The sequence below is a fragment of the Bubalus kerabau genome, chromosome 1 (assembly GCF_029407905.1).
Source record: "Bubalus kerabau isolate K-KA32 ecotype Philippines breed swamp buffalo chromosome 1, PCC_UOA_SB_1v2, whole genome shotgun sequence".
NCBI lineage: Eukaryota > Metazoa > Chordata > Mammalia > Artiodactyla > Bovidae > Bubalus > Bubalus kerabau.
Window position 1 is genome coordinate 151,150,600 of NC_073624.1, and position 9,136 is coordinate 151,159,735.

General features: G+C 51.9%; 1 long non-coding RNA gene across 1 annotated transcript; it reads right to left on the reverse strand.

The window, feature by feature from the left end:
- Window positions 1–293: 293 nt before the first annotated feature.
- On the reverse strand, window positions 294–8,709 carry LOC129641832 (uncharacterized). The gene is made up of 3 exons (XR_008709473.1): window positions 7,327–8,709; window positions 6,806–6,920; window positions 294–734 (listed from the first exon to the last, which is right to left on the reverse strand). It is a non-coding gene; the product is annotated as an uncharacterized LOC129641832 (long non-coding RNA).
- Between the last annotated feature and the right edge of the window lie 427 nt (window positions 8,710–9,136).

Consider the following 9,136-nt stretch of genomic DNA (forward strand, 5'->3'; position numbering starts at 1 on the left):
GCTAAGACTCCATGCTCCCAATGCAGGGTCCCCAGGTTGAATCTCTGGTCAGGGAACTAGATCCCGTAGACTGTAAGTAAAGAACCAGTGTGCCACGACCAAGACTGGCAAAGCCAAAGAAATATTTTTTAAAAAAGAAAGAGAATGCCCAGAATTGCCCTGGAGTGACAGAGCTGGGACACTCATCTTAATACTCAAGGCACAGGGGCCAGCAGCGCCTGATGCCATCAGACAACACCTTTCCCGTTTCAGGTTCCACATGCCCAGAGCAGACTCTGTAACTTGTCTGGCCAGCCTGATCACAGTGGGGAGACTGCTGCTTGCCTGGGCAGATAATTCCGTTCAGGAGACAGGGCTACTCCTTGAGTAAAGACTGCTCATCTGGCTTTCAGACTGAACTTGCCAGTTGGTGTGTGAGCCTCATTAACTCTGGGCTCTGAAGACATTAAGTTCTAACTGGGCCAGGTAGACTAAGATCCTTGGACCACAGTGATTTCATCAGAGTTGTTACACCCTATGAAATCAGCTGAAGAAAGCGGAGCCAACGGAAGGGATCACTGTAACCCTGGGAGGCATATGTCTGTTTCAAGTTCAGATCTGCCCATTCAGCCACGAGTTCAACTGATGTGTAGTCCTGGCCAGTGCTGGGTACCTCATGGCGGAGATGTCTTCCTGTCCTCAGGAGGTGGCAGTCCCGGTGGGAATGCAGATGGATAAATGAACACCCACCCTGTCTGAGAGGAGACACTTTCTAAGCAACTCTTCTCCCCTCTCTCCATGGAGGATTAGGAAGGTATGCCCTTCATGATCCAGATCCTTTGCCCAGGAGACCCATGCAGCGCCTGACTCCTTCGTGGGCTCCTCTGGGGGTACAGCAAGGTCAGTTCTGAGAAAGTTCACGTGTGTATCAGGACTCACAAATGGGGACTGCCCTCGTCAAGTCACAAATTAACACGCTGAGGTCAGCCTTACTTAATTTAGTGATGGGAAACCCCTGGCTAGGAAACTTGCCGTACACCGTCACAGTCCTCCAAGCGGCAGCTTAGCCAGCTCACTGGACCCTACAAAACAGAACCCATCAGCTTTAGCCAATCTTGTCCTGTTTCCAAACTGCCTCTTCTAATGCTGTGAAAATGTGCTCCTGCCTCAAATTCCTCAGCAAGAGTGCGCCCCTGCTTGTGGGGTATTGTGTCCCCCTAGGCTGTGGGCTGTTTCTCCCTTGAATAAAGGACCTCAAACATGACTAAATTGTTTTAGGTTCATCAATTGACAGCTTTCAACAGGCCCCCTGATCTGAGCCCTTGAGTGGCCTCCAGTCCTTCCCTGGAGCTGGGAGCATCAGCCATGAAGAGGGCAGGCGTGCCCTTCAAAACCCTGGCACACAAAACTAGAGAATCAGTAAAAAGATAAGTGGTGGCCTGGGGTGGGGAAAGCGGGAGGATGTGAGTAGGTGGATTTGAAACTGTTCTGTGTGATCCTGAAATGGTGGGTACAGGACGTTTTGCGATTGTCAAAACTATAACACAAAGAGGGAGCCGATATAAAGTATGGACTTCAGGTAATGATAGTGCATCAGGGGACTTCCCTGGTGGACCAGTGGCTGAGACTGCACACCCAGTGCCGTAGGCCCAGGTTCCATCACTGGTCAGGGAACTAGATCCCACATGCCGCAGCTAGAACATCCTGCGTGCTGCGGCTAAGACCCAGTGTAGCCAAAGAAATGAAATTTAAAAAACATAAAAACTGTGCATCAATTGGTTCACTAATTGTAACAAACATACAACACAAATGCAATATGGTTGTAATAGGGGAAACAGGGGAGGGAGAGAAAGGGCATATGAAAACTCTATTGCTGCAGCTAAGTCGCTTCAGTCGTGTCCAACTCTGTGCGACCCCATAGACGTCAGCCCACCAGGCTCCCCCGTCCCTGGGATTCTCCAGGCAAGAACACTGGAGTGGGTTGCCATTTCCTTTTCCAATGCATGAAAGTGAAAAGTGAAAGTGAAGTCGCTCAGTTGTGTCCGACCCTCAGCGACCCCAGGGACTGCAGCCTTCCAGGCTCCTCCATCCATGGGATTTTCCAGGCAAGAGTACTACAGTGGGGTGCCATTGCCTTCTCTGGAAAACTCTGTTAGTTGCTCAATTTTCCACAAACCTATAACTACTTAAAAAAAATAAAGTCTATTAACTAAAAGACACATGCACACAGCAGACAAACAAAAACACCCTGTCACAGAAACCAGACCTAAGGCTTTCCCAGATTCTGACTGATTCTGCCTCTCCTGAGACATATTAAAGGGTCACGACCCTGAGGTCACACTGGGACCTCCAGTGGCTCCTATAGCACAAAAGCAATGCTGAACTACGTAATGATAGCAAGTGGAAAGTCAAAGCACAGAAAAGTTGTCTACTATGCTCCATCTGTGTTCAAAAAGGGACAGCACATATTTTATCATATTTGCATAGAATATCTCCGGAAGAATTTAGGGGAGGTGGAAGGGAACCTTTTTACGAAACTTCCTTTAGAATTAATTTAGAAATCATGTAAAGGCACTACCCATTTTCAAAAAAGATAAAGAAGGTTAAAACTATTAACTGATTAACTCTATCGCCTGCTGTACCAACTGTGAAATCCTGGGCAAGTTACCAAGCCGCAGTGTCCCCATCCAGAAAATGGGGAGAACGCCACACCACGGTCATAGGACTGCTGTAAGGACTGGATGAGATCAAGGTATTCAAAGAGCCCAGCACAGGCCTGGCGAATGACAATTTCTCAGCACTGCATAAGGGAACCCTAAGCAAGAAGATGGTATAGGCGTTGGGGGACGGGGGTTCCTTCTCTCTCATTTATTAAGAGCAGGAGGAGAAGGTCTCCTCAGGTGGACAAAGAAAGTAGGGAACTGCCCCAAAGCCTGTGCATCCCAGGGGGCAGTTGTTCTCCATTCCACACCCCTGCTATGGCTCTGTTTCTGCTCCACAATTCTGTATCATCCCAGGACTTAAGTCCCCCCAAGCCCAAGCACCCTACAGCCACATCACTGTGGGCATCTCACGCCGGGGGCATGCAGGAACTGGAGGGGTGGTGACGTCAATGCTGGGGAAGGAGAGAGATCCCTGGCCCCCCGCCACCAGCCCTCCCCAGCCCAGCTGCCTGTGAGCTTGCTTGCTAGCTGTGCGCAGGGGCCCTTGCTTCCTCTGGTCTGCCCACAACCCTCAGGTGCTCCCGCAGATCCCCCCACACCCCAACCCCAGCCCACCCAGCAGGTGCTCAGAGAATGTCTGACAACATTTGGACTCAGGAATGTAGGAGCCTGCCTTCTGCCTCCCCAAAGAGCTTCTCCTGGTCCAGGGGCTTGTCGCCCGCAGAAGGGGCCCTGAGGAGCCGGGAGACGTGGTTCCCGTTTCCCACTCATCGTAAGAGCTGCAGGACCTTGGGTGACACATATGCCTCCCCGGGTGTGCTGTCCCCATCACCGATGGGCCGGGAGAGGCTGGGACAGGCTGCCAGGCCCCATCCTGCTCTCAGGCCCCCGGTGACCCAGAAGCCCAGGGGTCTCGGGGGTGTGTGTGTTCTGACATCACTGGGCATTTACACCTGCCCTCTCTGACCTTGGGAGGAATTAGGGGAACGTCTGCTGACAGCTTGAGGACTGGCATTTAAAATAATAACCGGCTTCTCCCCTGATTATCAAAGCAGGTATGTTCACTGCCTATAATTAAGAAAGTTCTGGAAAGCACAAAGAAGGAGGTAAATGTCATTTCCCAACCATACCTCCTGAGGACTGTAAAAAGGGAGAGGAGCTTCGTTCACCTGGAGCAAGGCCTTACTTAGAGGGGCCCAGAAGGAGCTGTGACCAGCACCCACCCCCAGAGGCCCTCTTCCACCCCCGCCTGGAATAATCACAGCCTTGAGGAAGTTCACTGCTAGTCACACCCTGCGGCCACCTGGTCACATGGTCTGGTAGGAAGCCCGGCCACAGGCTCACCCCTCCTGGACCTACTGGGTGGCTGAGAAGGCCTGGGGTCACGTGCAGAGCCGCAGATATGGGACCAAAGTCTCCAAACCAAATGTCACCACTTTCAGACAACCTGTACATCCTTCCTCCTTGGTTCCTCCCTTGGCCCTGAGTGAAGCCTGCAGTGCAGCCCTGGCTGGGGCCCGGGGGCTCTCTTCTGCTCGGCGGAGACCCTGATCCTAAGGCACCAAGACCAGTTAAGACAGAATTTTCAGTCCCCCCAAGAGCCCCCAAGGTCAAGATCTTCTTTCTACAGAAAGAGAAACTGAGACCCAGAAACAGGGAATTCTTCCAAGACCACACAAAGAAAAGCAAGAGCTGAAGCTAAGCCCAAATCTCCAGACACCCTGGACGGCACTTTCTCTGCAGTTTTGGCCTTTTTGTCCTGGAAACACTGCTAAGAACATCAACCTGCAAGTTCGCTTAATCTCTAAGGCATAAGGAAGCCTGCGTAAGGAAAGAAGAGGACGAATTATCAAAAATGATTCTGCAAGTGACAGGGTTGAGAAGGACATGAGCCGCCCTTGCCCCTTGGCCAGGAGCAGCTGGTATTTATGGAAAAGGCTTTCTCTGCAGGAGGGCAGGGCCCGCAGGCTTGTTGGGCGCTGGGGTGCCCCATGAGTCAGGGGATCTGATGCTGCTCCCTCAATTTCCCTTCCCCATTTAGGACTTCTGGGAGGCTTCAAAGGTGAGGTGTGGGTGGATCCCACAGCCCACAGTCAAAGCACCACTGAGGTTCTCATCCTGACTAGGACACTTTCGTGAGTGATCAGTCATCGGTCACGCCACCCACCTAGTGTCCTGAGCTTCACAGTGGGTTAGAGCGTCAATCGACACAGGGGCTAAGGAGCCCCTGGGCACAGGAAGTGCACCCAATGGGAAATGAAACTGAAGCTCCTGTCCTGCCAAGCCTCAGTCCCAGCGGACAGTAGCACATGGCCCAGGACAGTGGACTGAAATCATGCAGAGCTGAAAGTGCCCATTGAGAGCTCTAGACCTGTCTGGTGTATCCCTGTAATGTAGGACCAGGATGCCAGCAGCTCGACGAGGCCAAGGGCCTGGCTCCAGATCTCTCCCCAGGAGATCAGAATTCAAATTCAAATGTCCAGCTCCAGCCAGTCAGAGCTCCGCTACCTGCACCCCACCCCCAGCACGGCCTGGACGCTGACCAGCACTGGGTTTCGCCAACTGTTTCTTACTCTGGGTTGCTATGTGCCTTGGTGTGTGTGGCCTCCCAGACCTGCGGTCTTCATAGGCAGGCAGGTTCTGCACATAGGAGGGCTTTGGCATAGTCAATAAAGCAGAAATAGATGTTTAGGCACCTAGTAGGTCTTGGCAACCCACTCCAGTATTATTGCCTGGAGAATTCCATGGACAAGACGAGCCTGGGAGGCTCGGTCCATAGGGTCACAAAGAGTCAGACACGACTGAAGCGACTTAGCACCCAGCACAGGTCTAAACTCTCCCCGTTAGAACCTCCATGCTGTGCCTTCAGAGGTCAGTGTGGCACACAGCAGGGCCTCGAGAGGGGAAACTGATGCCAGAGGTGCTACCGTGAAGGGGGAACAGGTGGAGCCAGGCTGGGCCAGGGATCCTGGGGCCTGCTGGTAAATCCTTCCTTTCTGCCTCTCCTCTGACCTATGAATTGGGCCATTCAGATCACAACCAGCGAGGTTACTCATTAGGGAAATGCCCCTGAGAGGTTAGCTTGGGCCGAGAAAGTTCAAGACAGTGCCAAGAGGAAGAGCCAAGCTGGGTTCCTTGGTGCTGGTCCTGGAAACCTTGGGCCTCTGGGACCCTAACCCCTGAACGCACAAAGTGGGGTGAGCCCTCCCAAAGCCCACCCCCTCATCAGCTCACCATTACCACTGCCTGAGAGTTAGGCAACGTCAGATTAACCTTTCCTATGTGACAAATAAGCCCCAGAGAAACGGCCTTGTCAAGGTCACACAGCTGCTTAGTGACAGGGTTAGGCTTTGAGTCCCTTTGTTTATACAAAGCCCAGGATCAGTCACCCCTCCAGAGAAGTGTGTCAAGCTCCAGAACACGGCACGGGGGCAGCCAGATGTCTACTGAATGAAAACACCTCTCACCACCTTTGCCCTAGTCTGGACCACATCCCACCCTCCCAGGGTGGTCTCAGAGGCCTCTGGGGGTCTCCTGTTTCCCCCCTTGACCGCCTGTTCTCCAGCATGCATGCCAGGAATGTGGGTGTGGTGAATCAGTGCAGAGATGACGAAAGTGAAAGCGTGAAAGTGTTAGTCGCTAAGTCAAGTCCAACTCTGGTGACCCCGTGGACTGCAGCCCGCCAGGCTCCTCTGTCCATGGGATTCTCCAGGCAAGAATTCTGGGGTGGGCAGCCATTTACTTCTCCAGGGGATCTTCCTGACCCAGGAATCAAAGCCGGGTCACCTGCATTGCAGGAGGATTCTTTACCATCCGAGCCACCAGGGAAGCCCTTGACAGAACCCTCCCTAAAAGCCATCCATGCCTACGGAGGCTCCTGGGATACACAAAGACATCAGCATGGCCAAGGCCACCCATCTAGCTTTCCCATGTACCCATTCCTGGGTGTCCTTCTCCAACTCCAACCCCAGTCCTCTGGGGAGCACCCCCATGACAACCTCCTGACACCCAGGGAAGGGGCAGTTTGAGACAGAGAACCATGAGGCAGACCCAGGCCCCAGAGCACAGCGATGAGGGCAGGTCCCAACAAGGCTCTACTTCCTGCCACCTCCCAGCAGTTAGAACTCTGAAGCAAAAAGGTTGCCATGGGGATGCATACTTACTTGAATTTAAAAACTGAAGGCAGATGTTTTCTGACACCAAGGCAAGTCTGCTTGGCTGACTGAGGTGACCCAGCTTGATGTGACAGATAAGCTTCTCAAATCAAAGGAACTGAAGCTGCAGCCCCAAGTTTGGGTGAAAAAAAATAGTTTTAAAATATTGACAGCATACAGCAAGCCACAAAAAGCATCATTTTGCAAGTTTAAATGTATGATTAAAAAGACTTCAAATGTGTTTTAAAGGGTGCTTGTGAAGAAAAACTGTGAAGACCACTGCCTTGTTCAAGCTATCTTTTCCAATGCCCATCATTTTTACCTGCTCAGAGATGTCCCCTGTTCCTCCTCAAATGCACCCAGCTCCTTTCCACAAGGTGGGGGTTGTGACCCCTCGTCCTCCCCTTCCCTAGAACGTCTCTCCCCAGACCTTCGCTCTCATGCCCGCTCCCCGATCACCGCAACTGACAGAGCCTCCACGCTCGCCATACCTGCCACCCTGCTGTCATCAGTGTAAGGAAGGCACTTACATTCAAGTACGCTGCACAGTAAGTAAGAGCACTGCTGGAAAGCCAAGGATGGTGGCGGGAGAAAACGACAACAGGAGACAAGCATGGCGAGGGCGGAGGCCCCTTTCAATCCCGCTGCATCTCCAGCCTCTAGGTCAGGGCCTGGCACACGCTAAGTGCTCTGGAAACATGCTCCAGACATTCTCTAGATGAAGTGGGGACAATTTAGATCCAGTCTGGGCCACAGATAATCACTGCAGTTGGCCCTTCATATCTGCAGTTTTCAAATCCACAGATTCAACCAATTGAACTGAGGATCAAATGTTTTCTGAAAGAGGGGGGAAAAAAATTCTAGAAAGTTCCAAAAAGCAAAAACTTGAATTTTCTGCACACCAGCAACTATACATATAGCATTATATTGCATTACCATTAGGTTTTACAAGGAGAGATGATATGAAGTATAGGGCAGGATGTGCATACGGTTATATACAAATACAGTTGGCCCTTGGTGAAGGAAGGGGCTGGAGGCACCAACCCTCTGCACAGCTGAAAATCTGCATACAACTTTTAGTCAGCTCTCCACGTGTGCAGTTCCTCCATATTTGTGTTTCTGCATCCGAAGGTTCAAGCAACCCTGGATCATGCAGTCCTACATATTTATTATTGAAAAAAAAATCTGAGTGTAAGCGGACTCATGCAGCTGTAACCTGTGCTGCTCAGGGGTGAAGTGCACTACGCCATCCTACATAAGGGCGTGTCCATCCTCGGGTCCTGGTGTCGGTGGAGGTCCCGGAACCAAACCCTGCGGCTCCCGAGGGACGACTGCACTGGGGAATGACTGAGTGAATAAATGAAGGAGCAGAGGAATTCGGATGTGAGCGCCTGGAATCCCACACTCTGCCCAGTCTGACAAATGCCTAATTCGTCCTTCTGATCCAGCTCCAGCGTTATCCAATTTGTTGCAGTCTTCTTCGGTTCCACGGGGGAGCGCGTCCCAAGATATGTGGACTGACCTCAAAGGGGTCCCTGATGACACAGCATTGGCAGCCTGGGCAGCAGCAGATAAGTGTTATCAGTTCCTGAGAGGCCTTGGGGTGGCTGCCTCCCAGAGAAAACCGGAGGCCTCAGTCCAGTGACGTTCTGGAAGGGGCCTCAGGCGTGGGACCGGAGGCCAGAAAGAGGCCAAGCCCTGCCCAGGGCTCTGCTTCAGCCTGCAACAGCCCTCACTGTTCTCTCACTATCTCGAAGCCGCTTTATCTGAGCTTAGAGACACAGGACTCACTGGGAGACTAGACAGGTCTTCTTGGGACTTCCCTGGTGGTCCAGTGGCTGAGACTCCTTCCTCCCAATGCAGGGTCAGGGTTAGGTTCACCTCCCTGGTCAGGAAACTAGATCCCACATGCTTCAACTAAGACCCAGCACAGCCAAGTAAGTGAATAAATAACTTTTTTTACTTTTTTTTTTTTTTTCCTTTTTCAGGCCTTCTCCTGGAAAAGGAATCAGCTGTGGGTTGATGGGATTACAGATAGTCCTTTCCTCCACCTGGCTCACCCTGATACACATGGCAGGCTGGCTGGGTGCTGGGTATAGACAAAGAGGAGGCTACAGTGGAGCCCTGTCCTCAAGAGATTCTGAAGGGGGCCATCAAGGCTCCATGCAGACCAAGAGATGTCCTACCTCCCCAAGTGCCTATCTCTGGGACCTCCTAAATCTCAGACATCACTGGCATCTTCATCGTCCCCTCCACCGCCACCACAAACAACTCTACATAGGCCATCCCTTTTGACGGTCTTGACAAAGACCATACAGCCTAAATTTTTTAATCACTTTT